An 18,762-nucleotide genomic window follows, 5' to 3' on the forward strand; every position below is an offset into this window, starting at 1 on the left:
ACCATTAAAGACGCCGCCTTCCGCGTAGAATCATACGTCATCCTCGCCGCCATATTGGATAGGTCAAAGCGGAGAATAAAGATTAGCTGCGTTTAACTGTACCAACAGGTTTGCCGTCCAAACGAGATCACATGGGATTACCTTTCACAGGTGAGACTGGAAAAATACTTTTCATTGTATTTGGTCATTATAATGTAATTTTACGAACAGATTTTCCTGACTTTGTGGCTAATATGAAGTCTCGCGCATAATAGTTTATGCGCATGCGTCCTTACTTCTTCTATTGTTCTGGTGTCTCCGAAGGGACCGTCTTACAGCGCCCCTAGAGGTGTGGCATGTGTATTGCATCGTTTTCAGCAAGCGTTGCGTTGCCATATGGACCTGATATTTTACTGATCGTTGCCCATTTGGACGCGATATATTTTTAAATAACATCTCGTTGCCGTTGTCGTGTGGATGTAGCCTTAGAGTCACCAGTTAACCTAACCTGCATGTCTTTGGACTGTGGGGGAAACCGGAGCACCCGGAGGAAACCCACGCGGACACGGGGAGAACATGCAAACTCCGCACAGAAAGGCCCTCGCCGGCCACGGGGCTCGAACCCGGACCTTCTTGCTGTGAGGCGACAGCGCTAACCACTACACCACCGTGCCGCTCCTTGTTTTTGTTTTTAAAAAAAAAAAAAAAAGACCCCAAAAGTTTCCTTTTCATCACTGAGGTTAAGGTTAGGTTTAGGTGCAGGCACAGCGTTAATTAACTGCAATAATAATTATGTCAAAAGAAGGTCCTCACAAGAATAGTGAGACAAACACTGCGTGTTTGTGTAACACATTACAGGTATATACGTATTCATGATTCGCTAATATTCAATCAAATGAGTGAGTGTACACTGCAAAAACTAGCCATCCTAATATAAGGAAATACATAATAAATTTGAGAACATTTAGACTATGATCAAGTGAAATAATCTGCCAGTGCAGTAAGATAATTACACATGGTAAAACATCTTAGAATAAGTTGGTTGCAATCTAGAACTAGGTTTAATAATCTCAAAATTGGTGTCTTGTTCTCTTCGAATAAGAAATGCTAGATCGTTTCAACTATTTTCAAGATAGTTGTTAAGATAAATGATATCTTGCTAAGATATAATTTTCTGCAGTGTAGCTCATCATAGGGTGGCACGGTGGTGTAAGTGGTTAGCACGGTTGCCTCGCAGCAAGCAGGTTCTAGGTTCGAGCCCAGTGGTCGAGGGGGGCCTTTCTGTGTGGAGTCTGCATGGATTTCCTCCAGGTGCTTTTGATGTTGGTAGCATGTTGCTTGGCGGAGGTATCCACTCTACCAAGTGCACTTCTACTTTGGAGTGTAATTTTCTTGCACTGATCTGGACAATAATAAAATCACAAATGAGCACCTTCAAAAGATCCAAACTGAGTAGGATCTAATCCCCGATAGGATTGAAGACAATATGTAATTTTTTTCCCCTTTAATTTGTCATCTTGTATTCATTCATTTTGAAGAAAGATGGGCCATGGGTCAAGGAACAACTGATTAGATTTAATTGCAAATCTGAATATGTGGCTTGGGGGTGGGGAGGTGTGTATTCTCCCGAGTGCCCTTCTAGGTTATGATGTTCTTGTGCGTATTTGAGGGCTAAGCTGGTAGCGATGAGCTAAATATATGAAACTTATATTCTATATTAATTTCCTGCTTTGTTCTTCTGCTTGGTGTTTTCATTGACAGCGAGCTAAACTTTGACAGGCACATGAAAGCAATCACTAAATCGTCATTTTATCACCTAAAAAACATTTCCAAACTAAGAGGACTTGCGTCAAAAAATGATCTGGAAAAACTAATACATGCCTTCATCTCTAGTAGGGTTGATTACTGCAATGGCCTTTTCACAGGCCTGCCAAAAAAGACCATCAAACGACTTCAGCTGGTTCAAAATGCAGCGGCGAGGGTTCTCACACGAACAAAAAGAACAGAGCGCATTACTCCAATTCTAAGGTCCCTTCACTGGCTTCCAGTAAGCTACAGAATTGACTTTAAAGCATTGCTGCTGGTGTACAAATCTCTAAATGGTACAGGGCCCAATTACCTCTCTGATATGTTGCAGCGGCCTAACCCAATCAGATCTACCAGATCGCAACAGAAAAATTTACTGGTAAAGCCTGTTGTTAAAACAAAGTGTGGTGAAGCAGCTTTTAGCTACTATGCAGTACAGCTATGGAACCAGCTGCCAGAGGACATCAAAAATGCTCCTGCTGTTGGCAGTTTCAAATCTAGACTAAAGACCAAGCTGTTCTCAGATGCTTTCTGCTAACTGATAAATATCGTCATCTTTACGTTTTAAACTTTACTTAACTTTTACAGTCTTTGCATGTCTTAAACTTTACTTAACTTTTATTCTATTTTATTCTGCTGTTTTTACTGAACTTTCTCTCTTCTTCCCCCTTTATTTTATGTAATTTTATTTTCTATTGTTTACTGTTTTGCTTTTACCTCTGTAAAGCACATTGAACTGCCACTGTGTATGAAATGCGCTATATAAATAAACTTGCCTTGCCTTGCCTTCTGCTGTATGTTTTTGCATATAAAGAACTGAGTTATGGAAGCTTTGACATTTTTAGGATGTTGGTGAGGGTGTGTCCAATCAGGGAGGTGTGGCTATGGAGGCGTGTCTTATTTACTCACAGGCATCACTTTGAAAAAAGCTGCTACTTTCTGATATCGAACGAACGCTTATTAGGGCAAAGTGCTGGTGCTGAAGGCTGCTTTTAAAAATGCTAGAGAAACATCTTCACCATATGAAAAATTACGCACGGCTATTTCTGTGGCGCATCTGCTCTAAAAGTCCTGATGAATTCAATAATGCATTAGGATGAGGATGTTATTCTAAACCAGTGATATGCTTTGAAGCAATGATCTTTGAAAAAAAAAAAACTAGATAAATAACTGTCAACCCGAAAACACTAGTTCAACTGCATCGTGCAATAAAAACAACAGTGAATACTGAGTGTATTATTATTATTGTTTTATTTAGTGTGCCACTTGGGGAGAGGGAGGTGCCTGTAAATTTTGGCAGGGCTAAGACTGTTGGTGGCCAGGTTATGAATTTTTAAATCCCCACACGTGTGAGCAGTTGGAGCCAGGGCTCGTGCTAAAGCTTTCCATAAGCCGCGCTCGCTCCTGATATTGGATTGGTCTGAGCCTGGGCTCGTTTGAAAGGTCTCGGGGAGAGGGATGTGCCTGTGAAGTTTGGCAGGACTAAGACCATCAGTGGCCAAGTTATGAATTTTTAAAAGCTGGCTCGAGCCAGGGCTCGTATTAAAGTTTTCGGCAAGCAGTGCTCGTGCAGGGGTTTCACGGGCAAATAACAGGCCGAGGCAGGGTTGTAGCAGGCCGTCCCTGGACTTGCTTGAAAGGGCTCAGGGCCCCCGTTTCACAGGCTGTGTTACGACAATGTATTCACCCAGTGTAACATCTGGAAGAAAATTAGAAGTAGATTAGACCCATATCTTTACAAATTTTTCATGGGCCATCCAGTTTGATGCTTCTGAAATACAGACAGACACATTCGAATTATCGGCCATCCGGTCCGATGCTTTTGAAATACAGATAGACTGGTACCAAAATTCAAAAAAGTGCTTATTTAAGGAGTTAAAGGCATTTTTGAGACAAAGTCGGCAAACAGTCTTATTTTGTCAATTTGGGTGTGCCGAATTCAAATCTGCAATATGCCGAGCTCTATCTGACCTCTGTTGACCTCTAGAGGTCATTGAACTTTGGGCCTGTAAACGTCTCAGCTGAACCCAGTTTCTCGGCTTTCTAAGGAATGAAATGTACTAAAATGATTAATGAAGTTAGCAAATGGCCTTGTTTGTTAAATGTTTGGGTGCTGAATTCATTTTTCATTTGTAAAACGACACATGACCTCTGATAACCTCAAGGTCATTAAACTTGGCCTATAGGCCTATGCATTTAACGGCATTTTTAAACTGACTTTACTCCCCCAAAAAGAATATGAACAGACAAAAAACAAATAGAAAGGAACAAATACAACATTAAATGCCAGTCCATGTACATGTGACTTACTTTTCACAATGAGAATGCCTCGGCGATCACCTTACATAACATTGCATTACGTTTAGCGGTTATTGTTTATACAAAGCTACTGAAAAAAGGACAGATTCAGCAGCATACAAAATGTGGGGGCATACAGGGTATACAGGCTAATCAGGGTTAGTATATATGAGAGTTTTTTTCTTTGTTGTTTGTTTTTTGTAAAGGCTTTACCCCGTTTAAAACAAAACAAAAAACAAACAACAAAGAAAAAAACTCTCATATATACTAACCCTGATTAGCCTGTATACCCTGTATGCCCCCACATTTTGTATGCTGCTGAATCTGTCCTTTTTTCAGTAGCTTTGTATAAACAATAACCGCTAAATGTAATGCAATGTTATGTAAGGTGATCGCCTAGGCATTCTCATTGTGAAAAGTAAGTCACATGTACAACCCCGATTCCAAAAAAGTTGGGACAAAGTAGAAATTGTAAATAAAAACGGAATGCAATAATTTACAAATCTCAAAAACTGATATTGTATTCACAATAGAACATAGACAACATATCAAATGTCGAAAGTGAGACATTTTGAAATTTCATGCCAAATATTGGCTCATTTGAAATTTCATGACAGCAACACATCTCAAAAAAGTTGGGACAGGGGCAATACGAGGCTGGAAAAGTTAAAGGTACAAAAAAGGAACAGCTGGAGGACCAAATTGCAACTCATTAGGTCAATTGGCAATAGGTCATTAACATGACTGGGTATAAAAAGAGCATCTTGGAGTGGCAGCGGCTCTCAGAAGTAAAGATGGGAAGAGGATCACCAATTCCCCTAATTCTGCACCGACAAATAGTGGAGCAATATCAGAAAGGAGTTCGACAGTGTAAAATTGCAAAGAGTTTGAACATATCATCATCTACAGTGCATAATATCATCAAAAGATTCAGAGAATCTGGAAGAATCTCTGTGCGTAAGGGTCAAGGCCGGAAAACCATACTGGGTGCCCGTGATCTTTGGGCCCTTAGACAGCACTGCATCACATACAGGCATGCTTCTGTATTGGAAATCACAAAATGGGCTCAGGAATATTTCCAGAGAACGTTATCTGTGAACACAATTCATCGTGCCATCCGCTGTTGCCAGCTAAAACTCTATAGTTCAAAGAAGAAGCCGTATCTAAACATGATCCAGAAGCGCAGACGTCTTCTCTGGGCCAAGGCTCATTTAAAATGGACTGTGGCAAAGTGGAAAACCGTTCTGTGGTCAGACGAATCAAAATTTGAAGTTCTTTATGGAAATCAGGGACGCTGTGTCATTCGGACTAAAGAGGAGAAGGACGACCCAAGTTGTTATCAGCGCTCAGTTCAGAAGCCTGCATCTCTGATGGTATGGGGTTGCATTAGTGCGTGTGGCATGGGCAGCTTACACATCTGGAAAGACACCATCAATGCTGAAAGTTATATCCAGGTTCTAGAGCAACATATGCTCCCATCCAGATGACGTCTCTTTCAGGGAAACCTTGCATTTTCCAACATGACAATGCCAAACCACATACTGCATCAATTACAGCATCATGGCTGCGTAGAAGAAGGGTCCGGGTACTGAGCTGACCAGCCTGCAGTCCAGATCTTTCACCCATAGAAAACATTTGGCGCATCATAAAACGGAAGATACGACAAAAAAGACCTAAGACGGTTGAGCAACTAGAATCCTACATTAGACAAGAATGGGTTAACATTCCTATCCCTAAACTTGAGCAACTTGTCTCCTCAGTCCCCAGACGTTTACAGACTGTTGTAAAGAGAAAAGGGGATGTCTCACAGTGGTAAACATGGCCTTGTCCCAACTTTTTTGAGATGTGTTGTTGTCACGAAATTTAAAATCACCTAATTTTTCTCTTTAAATGATACATTTTCTCAGTTTAAACATTTGATATGTCATCTATGTTCTATTCTGAATAAAATATGGAATTTTGAAACTTCCACATCATTGCATTCCATTTTTATTTACAATTTGTACTTTGTCCCAACTTTTTTGGAATCGGGGTTGTACATGGACTGGCATTTAATGTTGTATTTGTTCCTTTCTATTTGTTTTTTGTCTGTTCATATTCTTTTTGGGGGAGTAAAGTCAGTTTAAAAATGCCGTTAAATGCATAGGCCTATAAGCCAAGTTTAATGACCTTGAGGTTATCAGAGGTCATGTGTCGTTTTACAAATGAAAAATGAATTCAGCACCCAAACATTTAACAAACAAGGCCATTTGCTAACTTCATTAATCATTTTAGTACATTTCATTCCTTAGAAAGCTGAGAAACTGGGTTCAGCTGAGACGTTTACAGGCCCAAAGTTCAATGACCTCTAGAGGTCAACAGAGGTCAGATAGAGCTCGGCATATTGCAGATTTGAATTCGGCACACCCAAATTGACAAAATAAGACTCTTTGCCGACTTTGTCTCAAAAACGCCTTTGGGTGTCACAATTCTGGATTTTGGTACCAGTCTAAGATGGACAAATGCGAAAATTACTGCTCAGTGTCCGCTGGGCCGGTCTTATTTCCCACACTGTATAGGAGAAGATTTTTAAGCCGTATTTGACCACAAAATAAGAACAACCGGGTGACAGGAAGCAATAACTCACACCAAATTAAAATAGCAATATGCAGGGTTAACATGTCAACCTGCATTATAGCTGACCTGCTTATCCCTAAAGTGTGATGTGAAACTCACAAAGGAGATCTATTTACAGCGTGTTCAGTGGAACAGGAACTGCTCTCTCATTTACACACAGCAGAGACACCAGCACAATGTTGATGGACTCTTTCTTTCCTCCTCACGCTTGATCAATCACTTATTAAGCCATCGATCGAATTCTCTACCAAGAAGCTTATCACGGTAATTTCCATTTAGTCACTAATCTGTTTAGGGCTGGGATGAACTTTCTGGATTATATGAGCTTGAAATAAATAAATTAAAAATCATATTTAGAAGATTTTCCCCTTTGGGATTTTCATTAACGCACAATTTACAGTGGGGAAAATGAAAACGATGTGTGGAGGAGAATTACAGAGCAGTAATGTTCTCGGAGTCTAAGACGCTCAACATGGATTTTGTGCAGTGGAAAGTGATGACTGGAGCTCTGTGTTATCCAGCACGCTGAAAGGCTACAGCCTTAAACAGTCCACTGCTTTACTTAATGTCACATACCTGGTTCTGCTTATCTTAATCATGAAGGCTTGTGTGACAGGAATGAAGGTGCGATGGAGTATGAGTATAAATGAGTAAAAGCTGCAATGCTGCGGTGTCTCTCGGGATTAGGAAAGAACAATACTGCTGGTATTTAAAAACAGGGACGTAGAGGAAGCATTTCAGTGTTGTGTTCTGAAGCAAGGCTACAATCTGTCGGTTGTTTCAGCTGAGGTGTAATTTGAAACAGTTTTGCTTTTATATCTTCTATTCGTCACAGATAATGATCCTATTTATCACCTTTAGTATCAGGATTGTAGCTAGACAGGGATTATCTGCATATTAATGCAGGTGGAAGTGCACCCTGGATGCATTTGAAACAGATTGAGATCTGATCAGTATTCAGGTCTGAGACGTTATTTTAGCCAGCAGGAAGTGTAAATACATCTGTCTCTCCAACACGCCATTCATCACAATACATCATAACACACGTGGGGTACGACTGCTAAAGTGGATGACCAAAAAAAAAACAATCAAACCTATTTTCATCTTTGATTAGCCAACCATGCTTTATTCCACATAAAAACTGCAGACCTGTTTACCCCAAATTTGCCCTGTCAGTCGTCTTGCAGTATCTTGTCAGTAGTTTTGGTAAGCTGTCAGTAGGAATTTTACTGGGGTCCAATCTATGTATTGTATCGAAGACAAAAAGTAGAAAGCAGCCTATTAGATAATAGTACTCATTCAAGTTGAAAGTAAGTGATAGATTACATGAACAAAATTTTAAAAATTAAAATCTAGCACTGGTCTTATTTTTTCTGTCACCTGTGAGAACCAAAAAGCAAACCCATGTAAGATTCTAGATCTGCTCCATAATCCTCATATTACCAAGCCTAGACTCTAAGGTCTACTTGTTGACTCCTCATACATTTCATTATTTCAGTATCTCTGAAATAACCAGAAGACTAGCAGTAATACTTATTTAGGATGCTACAATAAGAAAAAATATTTCAGAGGCCATACTATGCTCTAATAGGCTACTTAATACTTGATTGGCAGCTATACTGATCTCACACTCTTTACTAACAAATCACAAGTCATTGATACCTGGCAACTTGACAAAACAAGAAAAAAATGTCAACATCAAAAAAGTTTAATTTCAAGTTAACAAAGTTTGACATTGGTTAATAACTGAACATGCATTTATGGCAACTCAATTATGGCATTCAATGTAACGTATGGTAAACGTGGCTTAAACGTGATTAAACATGGCCGCGCCCATGACTATACGATCGATGTTCGATTCCCACAATAAATATGATTATAAAGTAAGTCATGAAACATTTGGCAACATTTCGGCCATAAATCGTAGTTTTTGGACAAGAATTCGTAGTCCGTATTTTGTTTTGAAAAATCGTAGGAACTACGGACAAATCGTAGGAGTAAACAGGTCTGAAACTGGAAATCACAAACAACATGATGCTGATCACAAAGTTCGTTGCAAAGCCGATTTGCATGTTACAACTCAATCTGACTAGTCAAATTGTAGTCAAATCTGGATTTGACCACAAGTGTAAATGATAAACTTGATTAAAAGAGACAGGAAATGATAGTTTCTGTTCAGGCCATTAGTCTGGCAGAATAAATGAAAAACTCTAATGCCTCAAATAAATGAATAGAAGATGACAAATTAAAGGGAACCAGAATATCAAGGGCGAAGTAGCTCATCTGGCCTGCCATCAAAACAACCATGACTATCAAAACATCAAACTACTGAAATGTGCCAATGTGAGAGAGGACCAACCTCCATGACAAACTGTTTACAACAGGAAAATCAACAAAGGACTAAATTTCGTTCCATCGATCAGAACTGAAATCACATGATAAATGAGAGAGGAGATACAATTCAAGTCAGAAGAAAAATGTGTTAAGTTGACCTGATTACTAATTTGTGAGCAAAAAATTGACAATACAATGACCAAGTGTTGTACAGAAGGTCTAGTTCTTTCAAATAAAACAATCAGAACTAAAATCCATTGAGAACTGAAGGAGGGAGGAGATACGATTTAACTGAAAATGAACAAAGTTGTAAACAAATTGTTTACAACAATAAAATCAACAAACAAAGGACAAAGTTTTATTCCCCAAGGGAAGATCGACCCAAAACATCAATCAGAACTGAAATCAGGTGGAAATTGCAAGAGGAGATACAATTCTAACGAGAAGTCCCAAAACTCATGAAGGTGACCTGATTAGCAGTTTGTTAGCAAAAATTGACAATACAGTGGCCAAGTATTGTGCAGAAGGTCTAGTTCTTTCAAACAAAACAATCAGAACTGAAATCCACTGAGAACTGAGGGAGGGAGGAGATACGATTTAACTGAAAATAACCAAAGTTGTAAACAAATTGTTTGCAACAGGAAAATGAACAAACAAATGACTGAGTTTTGTTCCTCAAGGGAAGATCTACCAAAACATCAATCAGAACAGGAATCAGATAAGAAATGAGAGAGGAGATACGATTCTAATGAGAGGCCTGGAAAATGCATTAATCTGGCCTAATTAGTAACTCATTAGCAAAAAACTTAATAAAACATCAACCAAGTTTTGTGCAGAGTGATGAGTTCTTTCAAACAAAACAATCAGAACAGAAATCTGTGGAGAACTGATGGAGGAGATACGATTTAAATGACTTGGATGATGAAGTGGACGACGGATGGACGACGGATGCCACGCCATGGCAACAGCTCATTGGCCTTATGGCCTGATGAGCTAAAAAAATTATGTAATCTCTTAAACCCTATTTGAGATCGGATCTTATTCAGTTTGTATCATTTGAATGTCCTTGTCTGTGATTTTATTCCTGTCGAGATCAGTGCAAGAAAATTACACTCCAAACTAGAAGGACACTCAGTAGAGTGCATTTCTCTGCCAAGCCACATGTTATCAACATCAAAATCAAATCACTTGAACCTGGGATAATACTAAAGCTGTACACCAAATTTCATCCAAATCTGTTCATTACTTTTTGAGTTATATTGGGAACAGGCAAAAAAAAAAAAAAATCATGGATCCATATACCGTACATATCTGGATTTGCATCAAAATCTAATCAATTGTTCCTTGGCCCATGGCTCACCTTTCCTCATTGCATCAAAATCAGTTGATGAAAAAACAACCATACAAATGTGAAAACATAACCTCCAACAAAATTGGAGGAAGTAAACACTTTCTACTTCTCATCTGTCTAGTCACATCTGGACAGACATGTACACTACTGTTCAAAAGTTTGGGGTCACTTTGAAATTTCCTTATTTTTGAAAGAAAAGCACTGTTCTTTTCAATGAAGATCACTTTAAACTAATCAGAAATACACTCTATACATTGCTAATGTGGTAAATGACTATTCTAGCTGCAAATGTCTGGTTTTTGGTGTAATATCTCCATAGGTGCCCATTTCCAGCAACTCTCACTCCAGTGTTCTAATGGTACAATGTGTTTGCTCATTGCCTCAGAAGGCTAATGGATGATTAGAAAACCCTTGTACAATCATGTTAGCACAGCTGAAAACAGTTGAGCTCTTTAGAGAAGCTATAAAACTGACCTTCCTTTGAGCAGATTGAGTTTCTGGAGCATCACATTTGTGGGGTCGATTAAATGCTCAAAATGGCCAGAAAAATGTCTTGACTATATTTTCTATTCATTTTACAACTTATGGTGGGAAATAAAAGTGTGACTTTTCATGGAAAACACAACATTGTCTGGGTGACCCCAAACTTTTGAACGGTAGTGTAGGTGTTTCTTGCAGGCAGATGTTGCCACTTTCATTGTGGGAACATTTTTTTGACCTGCACTAAATACTTGCCTTGTGCACATATAACCAAAAAACAAAACAAAAACAAACAAACCTTTGTCTCCACAGTGCTTACGCTGGAGCCCATTAGCAGGAGAAAGAAAATAAAATCAATCACAACAGCGTGAAACTGCAGGCTGATTAAAAGGGCTATTATAAAGTCAGCGACAGGTTTAAAGCCACTTTATATTCACATGTGCCACAATATCACTCAGTGTGTAGTTTAGAAATAAATTGATGAGCAGTTGTATTGCTATAAGTTACTTAGTCATCTAACTAACAAATAATAAACGCCATTATATGAAGGTGTGTTGACAATCATCCAGGTTCATACAGACAAAACTAGGCAGGAACTCATCTCTAATCACACTCTCACACTCATGAGTGTTTAATCACAAAGGAGACATGTAGAAGAGTTATTAGACACATCTGCCATTGAAACTAATCCCATCTGGATAGGACTTCTGTAAGTTGTTGAGCCACGATGAGCCTCCAGAACAGCTTCAGTCTCTGGAACAGACCCAAAGGAGTGCAAAGCTTTGCCAAGGACAATGGTCGCTTTTTCTATGATCTTCAGATTTCAAGTACCTTGGCTCGTGGGTGAACTCGTCTGAGACGGACATTAAAGTCAAGAAAGGCCTAGCTTGGAAAGCACTCAGCAGCATGACGGATGTTTGGCGATGAAACCTATTTAGACAGCTAAAGCTTCGTTTCTTCTCAGCTCCTGTCGAATCTGTTTTGCTTTATGGTTGCGAGGGCTGGACCCTCACAACTGCATTGGAGAAATGCCTAAATAGCACCTACGTGTGCATGCTCCGTAGGGTACTTAACATCAGCTGGAGAGACCACATCATCAGTTCTGAGCTGTACGGTGACATCCCCTGTATCTCAGACAAGACTGGCTACAGGAGACTTGGCCTTGTTGGTCATTGTTATCGCCACCCTGACCTTCCTGTAAGTCAGCTGGGGCTGTGGTGCCCAACCCATGGTCATCTGAGGAGCGTCTGCCCTCCAGCCACCTTTCTAGACACACCAATGAGGGACACTGGGGCTCAGAGTCTCTCTGAACTAACACTGTGCATCAACAATCATGATGACTGGGCCACAAGGCGTATAGCTCAGCTAAGGCCACACTGATGATGGTGATGATGATGGTGATGATGATATTCAGATCTGCAACTGCAACCACTTTGTCTGTCTGGATATACTGTATGTCCAATGAAGTCATCATATTTCTACATTGGCTATGTTTTGTCATGATTGAACTTTCCTGCCATCTACTGGATTTTAAGATGTACGACATTCCTGAGCACAGACTTTCTTGCATTATTAGCGACAGTGAAAATAAATTCATGGAACCATGCCATGACTCAGTTCCACTCCCAAAGTTAATGGGTTCTTCCTTGGTCCATGCTACACCCTTCCACCAAGTTTCATGGACATTGTACTGGTAGGTTTTGTGCAATCCTCAGTGCATCATGTCTCTGGAACTGTACTAGAACTGTACCATGGAAAGCCATAGTCTAAGGTTAGAGAAGCAGCTTTGGGACCAAAAGGTTGCCAGTTCAATTCCCTGGACCAGTAGGAATGGCTGAACTGTCCTTGAGCAAGGCATCTAATCCCCAACTGCTCCCTGGGCTGCCCACTTCTGTGGATATGTCAGCGTCTTGTTGTATGCTCTGCATAAGAGTGTCTGCTAAATGCCTGTAATGTAATTGAACCATGAACACTGTTTTTTCAAAATTTTTTCCCTTCGTTGGTGTTTCGATTCTGAAATATCCTGTAGCTGTGTAATACAGGATGTGCCGTGGTGAATGTGAAGGCAATATCAATATGATATTGTTCAAATAATTCGTTGAGTTGTCTTACTTTGTGGATGAGGAGGAGTCATGCTGGAAGAGACCACACCCATTTATTGGGAAAACGTGAAGTCAAACTATGGGGGGAGCCATGGCCTAAAGGTTAGATAAGCACCTTTAGGATCAAAAGGTCACTGGTTTGATTCCCTGGACCAGCAGGAATGGCTAAAGTGCCCTTGAGCAACCCCCAACTGCTCCTCACACTGCTCTGGGTATGTTATATGTCGCACTGAAAAACAGCATCTACTGAACGCCATTAATCATCATCTGCAGTCAGTTGATACGACTAAGACTGTTCTAGGCATTTGACAGAGGTTTAATAAGTTTCCTCCAAACAGGTTCCTCCATAGGCTCTCTCTGGCCATTTGTTGAGATGAATGTCTCTCCATTTCTTATCTAGTAGCATTCTAACATTCCATTCACCGATGTTCAGAGTCATCTGTGGTTGGTAGAAGAGAGCAACTGGACTTGCTTGAAAAGTCTTGAAGACGTTTCGCCTCTCGTCCGAAAGGCATCCTCAGTTCTGTCTGTCTAATAGGGAGTATCAAGTATTTATCCTCTCATGGATCATCATAGAATCCAAATCAGAATGCTGATGGCTGCATTGTAGGTGGCTGATGGATGTCATAGACACCCAACTCTGTTCAGCGATGGTCGTTCCATGTTGACAAAAATGAACGATCCTCTCTGGCTAAGATGTCTGCCAGTTTTCTGGAAGTCCTCTCATACTCCCGCACCAGTCGAAGGGAACTCATCCCAAAGTGCGTAGAAACATATCTGTGAAGATACTCAGTCATCCAGGTACATAGTACATACTAGTCATCCAGGTACATACTATGTACCTGGATGACTGAGTATCTTCACAGATATGTTTCTACGCACTTTGGGATGAGTTCCCTTCGACTGGTGTGGGAGTATGAGAGGACTTCCAGAAAACTGGCAGACATCTTAGCCAGAGAGGATCGTTCATTTTTGTCAACCTGGAACGACCATCACTGAACAGAGGTGGGTGTCTATGACATCTATCAGCCACCAACAATGCAGCCATCAGCATTCTGATTTGGATTCTATGATGATCCATGAGAGGATAAATACTTGATACTCCCTATTAGACAGACAGAACTGAGGATGCCTTTCGGACGAGAGGCGAAACGTCTTCAAGACTTTTCAAGCAAGTCCAGTTGCTCTCTTCTACCAACCACAGATTACTATGTACCTGGATGACTGAGTATCTTCACAGATATGTTCAGAGTCATCCTGCATCCTAACTTACTTTTCACTGGCCGCCGGAGCGGGAGCGAGCCAACGCGAAGCTTGTTAACCCAGGCGACATTCGAGCCAGTATGGGAGTCTGCGTTTGCCATTTGATAGCATAGAACTGCATGCAAGGTATTGGCAACACTAGTTTTTGCAATTGACTAGATTCGCTCTCTCGGCATGGCAAAAAATGTGGTCCAGTAGGCAAGGACAGGCCAAGACATGCTGGCATTGGTGCTATGCTGCAGTGGCTGGCCAGTAGATAGGTCTGTTTATCTCTGTCCTACAGTGATGCCAAAGGTCACCTAACTGGGAGTGGTCCACCACAGACTTTAAGACAGATCTTTTATTTGGTCCTGTCTGGATGCCCAGTTTCACCCTCCACATCTAGGCTAGAGCCTAGAGGGGCTGCCGGTTTAGTCACCGACAGCCCAACCCATGTGGCACATTGTACCAGGTTACATGGTTACTGGTAGCAGGCAAATCAACACCTGACCTGACATAAATGGTATTAATGTAATGTAATAAAATAAACAAATTCCACCTACAGCAAAACAGAGTTATGGTTTTTTCTTTAATTTGTCACTGGTCTGTACTGACTTTTTGCACAGTCTGAGCTTTTTAACATTGATCATTCTACAAACTTGACAACTTGAAGTGATTGTCCTACAGTGACACATAAGTCACTACGAAATCAGATGTTTATTCTTGCATTATTCTCTCTCACACACACACACACACACACACACACACACACACACACACACACACACACACACACACACACACAGTGTGAGATTTCAATCAGACTCTGCTAGCTGTGGCAGTGGACGCTGGGTGGACTCCCATCTCTAATCAAGGCGGAGAGGAGCAGTGACAGAGAGAATGTACCAATTAAAGCAGCTGATTGGCCGCTATTCCGCTGAGGCAAAAACAATCTTGTCATAGCAGATTGCATACTGACAGCACCAGATGTAATTCATTAATTACACTGATAAAACACCAAAGCCTCCGGTTTGGCAACCGTGCATGCCCTGCTTTTGTTAGGTTTGGCATGAGAAAAGAGATGGCCATTTGTGAAGACCGATGTGACCACTCGGCTGTTCTTAATGCAGATGTGATAGAGGCTTGTGAATCAAAACAAAATTGTTCCAACCTCTTTCGCTATCTGTCCTGCCGGGTACGAATTACAAAGGGACACAAATTGGATACAGCAGTTTTTTAATCAAAACATTTAAAAGCAGAATGATTACTGATTTAACTCTGTCGCATTGCATTTCTACCCACTGCTACATAATACGGTAACAGAACACTTACAAATCTCAGATACACACCTGATGGAAACAGGCACAGCTGAAGCTCATTCACCATCACATAAAATCTGTGTGTTTACATTGCGATGAAGTGCATTGATTTTGGAGGCATGCCACTAAAATGCAAGCTGGAGCATGAACAACTTCTGTCACTTTCTCTTGCCTACATTCTTTTCCATCGTCTCTCTACATTTGTAGAGAGACATGTTGAAGAACAAATGAAAATTGTATGGTCATAGACATTATTTTTTCCCCTCATTTGTACTCTACTGATGACAATCAGAGGACCCCGTAATTTCTAAAATAGTTATGGGGAGCACACTTTACTATCATTTGGTTTAAAAAAAAAAAAAAAGGTTTATGCATCAGGTGTGAAACAATGGTGTGAAAAAATAGAAATGACAATTTATGTAACTCAGTAAATAATACATATATAATGTAACTATCATCATAAAATCATAAAGTGTCAGTCATTTATCTGGAGCACAAAACTGCAAAACGAATCAGAACTCAACACCAACGAGTCTAGTCCTTCTTGGTACTACACTGTATACCTCAAATACCCTTAAAATATACTTCACACAGGAAAAACACTATAGAAAAAAATACTATTCAGACATTTGACCTTGCTGTGACCTTGACTCCATTTGGATCAAATCCAAAATCTAATCAGTTTATCTGCTCCTTACAAAGTTAATTCTATATAAATCGTACAACCCCGATTCCAAAAAAGTTGGGACAAAGTACAAATTGTAAATAAAAATGGAATGCAATGATGTGGAAGTTTCAGAATTCCATATTTTATTCAGAATAGAACATAGATGACATATCAAATGTTTAAACTGAGAAAATGTATCATTTAAAGAGAAAAATTAGGTGATTTTAAATTTCATGACAACAACACATCTCAAAAAAGTTGGGACAAGGCCATGTTTACCACTGTGAGACATCCCCTTTTCTCTTTACAACAGTCTGTAAACGTCTGGGGACTGAGGAGACAAGTTGCTCAAGTTTAGGGATAGGAATGTTAACCCATTCTTGTCTAATGTAGGATTCTAGTTGCTCAACTGTCTTAGGTCTTTTTTTGTCATATCTTCTGTTTTATGATGCGCCAAATGTTTTCTATGGGTGAAAGATCTGGACTGCAGGCTGGCCAGTTCAGTACCCGGACCCTTCTTCTACTCAGCCATGATGCTGTAATTGATGCAGTATGTGGTTTAGCATTGTCATGTTGGAAAATGCAAGGTCTTCCCTGAAAGAGACGTCGTCTGGATGGGAGCATATGTTGCTCTAGAACCTGGATATACCTTTCAGCATTGATGGTGTCTTTCCAGACGTGTAAGCTGCCCATGCCACACGCACTAATGCAACCCCATACCATCAGAGATGCAGGCTTCTGAACTGAGCGCTGATAACAACTTGGCTCGTCCTTCTCCTCTTTAGCCCGAATGACACGGCGTCCCTGATTTCCATAAAGAACTTCAAATTTTGATTCGTCTGACCACAGAACAGTTTTCCACTTTGCCACAGTCCATTTTAAATGAGCCTTGGCCCAGAGAAGACGTCTGCGCTTCTGGATCATGTTTAGATACGGCTTCTTCTTTGACCTATAGAATTTTAGCTGGCAACGGCAGATGGCACGGTGAATTGTGTTCACAGATAATGTTCTCTGGAAATATTCCTGAGCCCATTTTGTGATTTCCAATACAGAAGCATGCCTGTATGTGATGCAGTGCCGTCTAAGGGCCCGAAGATCACGGGCACCCAGTATGGTTTTCCGGCCTTGACCCTTACGCACAGAGATTCTTCCAGATTCTCTGAATCTTTTGATGATATTATGCACTGTAGATGATGATATGTTCAAACTCTTTGCAATTTTACACTGTCGAACTCCTTTCTGATATTGCTCCACTATTTGTCGGCGCAGAATTAGGGGGATTGGTGATCCTCTTCCCGTCTTTACTTCTGAGAGCCGCTGCCACTCCAAGATGTTCTTTTTATACCCAGTCATGTTAATGACCTATTGCCAATTGACCTAATGAGTTGCAATTTGGTCCTCCAGCTGTTCCTTTTTTGTACCTTTAACTTTTCCAGCCTCTTATTGCCCCTGTCCCAACTTTTTTGAGATGTGTTGCTGTCATGAAATTTCAAATGAGCCAATATTTGGCATGAAATTTCAAAATGTCTCGCTTTCGACATTTGATATGTTGTCTATGTTCTATTGTGAATACAATATCAGTTTTTGAGATTTGTAAATTAATGCATTCCGTTTTTATTTACAATTTGTATTTTGTCCCAACTTTTTTGGAATCGGGGTTGTACAAGCGTTCAACCTATCCTTCTTGAATTTGCAACTGAAGAGCTCAGATGGAACGTAGCGATGGATGAACATGCAGACAACCTGAAAACATAATGTCCCATATAGTGGTGATATAGTGGTTGGGAGAAATAGACCCAAAAGAGTGCTGACCTCTGCCAAGGACAATAGTTGCCTCTACTACAATATTCAAATCTGCAACCGCAACCACTTTATATGTCTGGACAAACTGTATGTTTCATGGAGTTGTCATTTATACATTGGCTATGTTTTGTCAATATCAAACTTTCCTGTCAAATATTGTATGTCCAATGGTGTCATCATATTTCTACGTTGGCTATGTTTTGTCAATATCGAACTTTCTTGGATTTTAAGATATATGGCATTCCTGAGCGCAGACTTTCTCGCAACATTAGCGAAAGTGAAAATCAATTCATGGAATGGCCTCATGATTCAGATCCATTCTAAAAATGAATGGGTTCTTCCATGGCGCATGCTACACCCTTCCACCAAGTTTCATGGAAATCGGGTTGGTAGGTTTTATGCAATCCTGCTTACAGTCAGACAAACAAACAAATCACGGTGAAGACATAACCTGCTTGGCAGAGGTTCCATCTGAGTTCTACAGTTGCAAATTCAAGAAGGATAGGTTGAACGCTTGTACAACCCCGATTCCAAAAAAGTTGGGACAAAATACAAATTGTAAATAAAAACGGAATGCATTAATTTACAAATCTCAAAAACTGATATTGTATTCACAATAGAACATAGACAACATATCAAATGTCGAAAGCGAGACATTTTGAAATTTCATGCCAAATATTGGCTCATTTGAAATTTCATGACAGCAACACATCTCAAAAAAGTTGGGACAGGGGCAATAAGAGGCTGGAAAAGTTAAAGGTACAA

The 18,762-nt window shown here is 40.2% G+C and overlaps 1 protein-coding gene across 8 annotated transcripts in view; it reads right to left on the minus strand.

Moving 5' to 3' along the window:
* The window catches only part of inpp4b (inositol polyphosphate-4-phosphatase type II B), a 538,055-nt gene that overhangs the window by 128,802 nt on the left and 390,491 nt on the right, over window positions 1-18,762 (minus strand). The window lies entirely within an intron of this gene.

The sequence above is a fragment of the Neoarius graeffei genome, chromosome 7 (genome assembly GCF_027579695.1).
Source record: "Neoarius graeffei isolate fNeoGra1 chromosome 7, fNeoGra1.pri, whole genome shotgun sequence".
NCBI classification, from domain to species: Eukaryota; Metazoa; Chordata; class Actinopteri; order Siluriformes; family Ariidae; genus Neoarius; species Neoarius graeffei.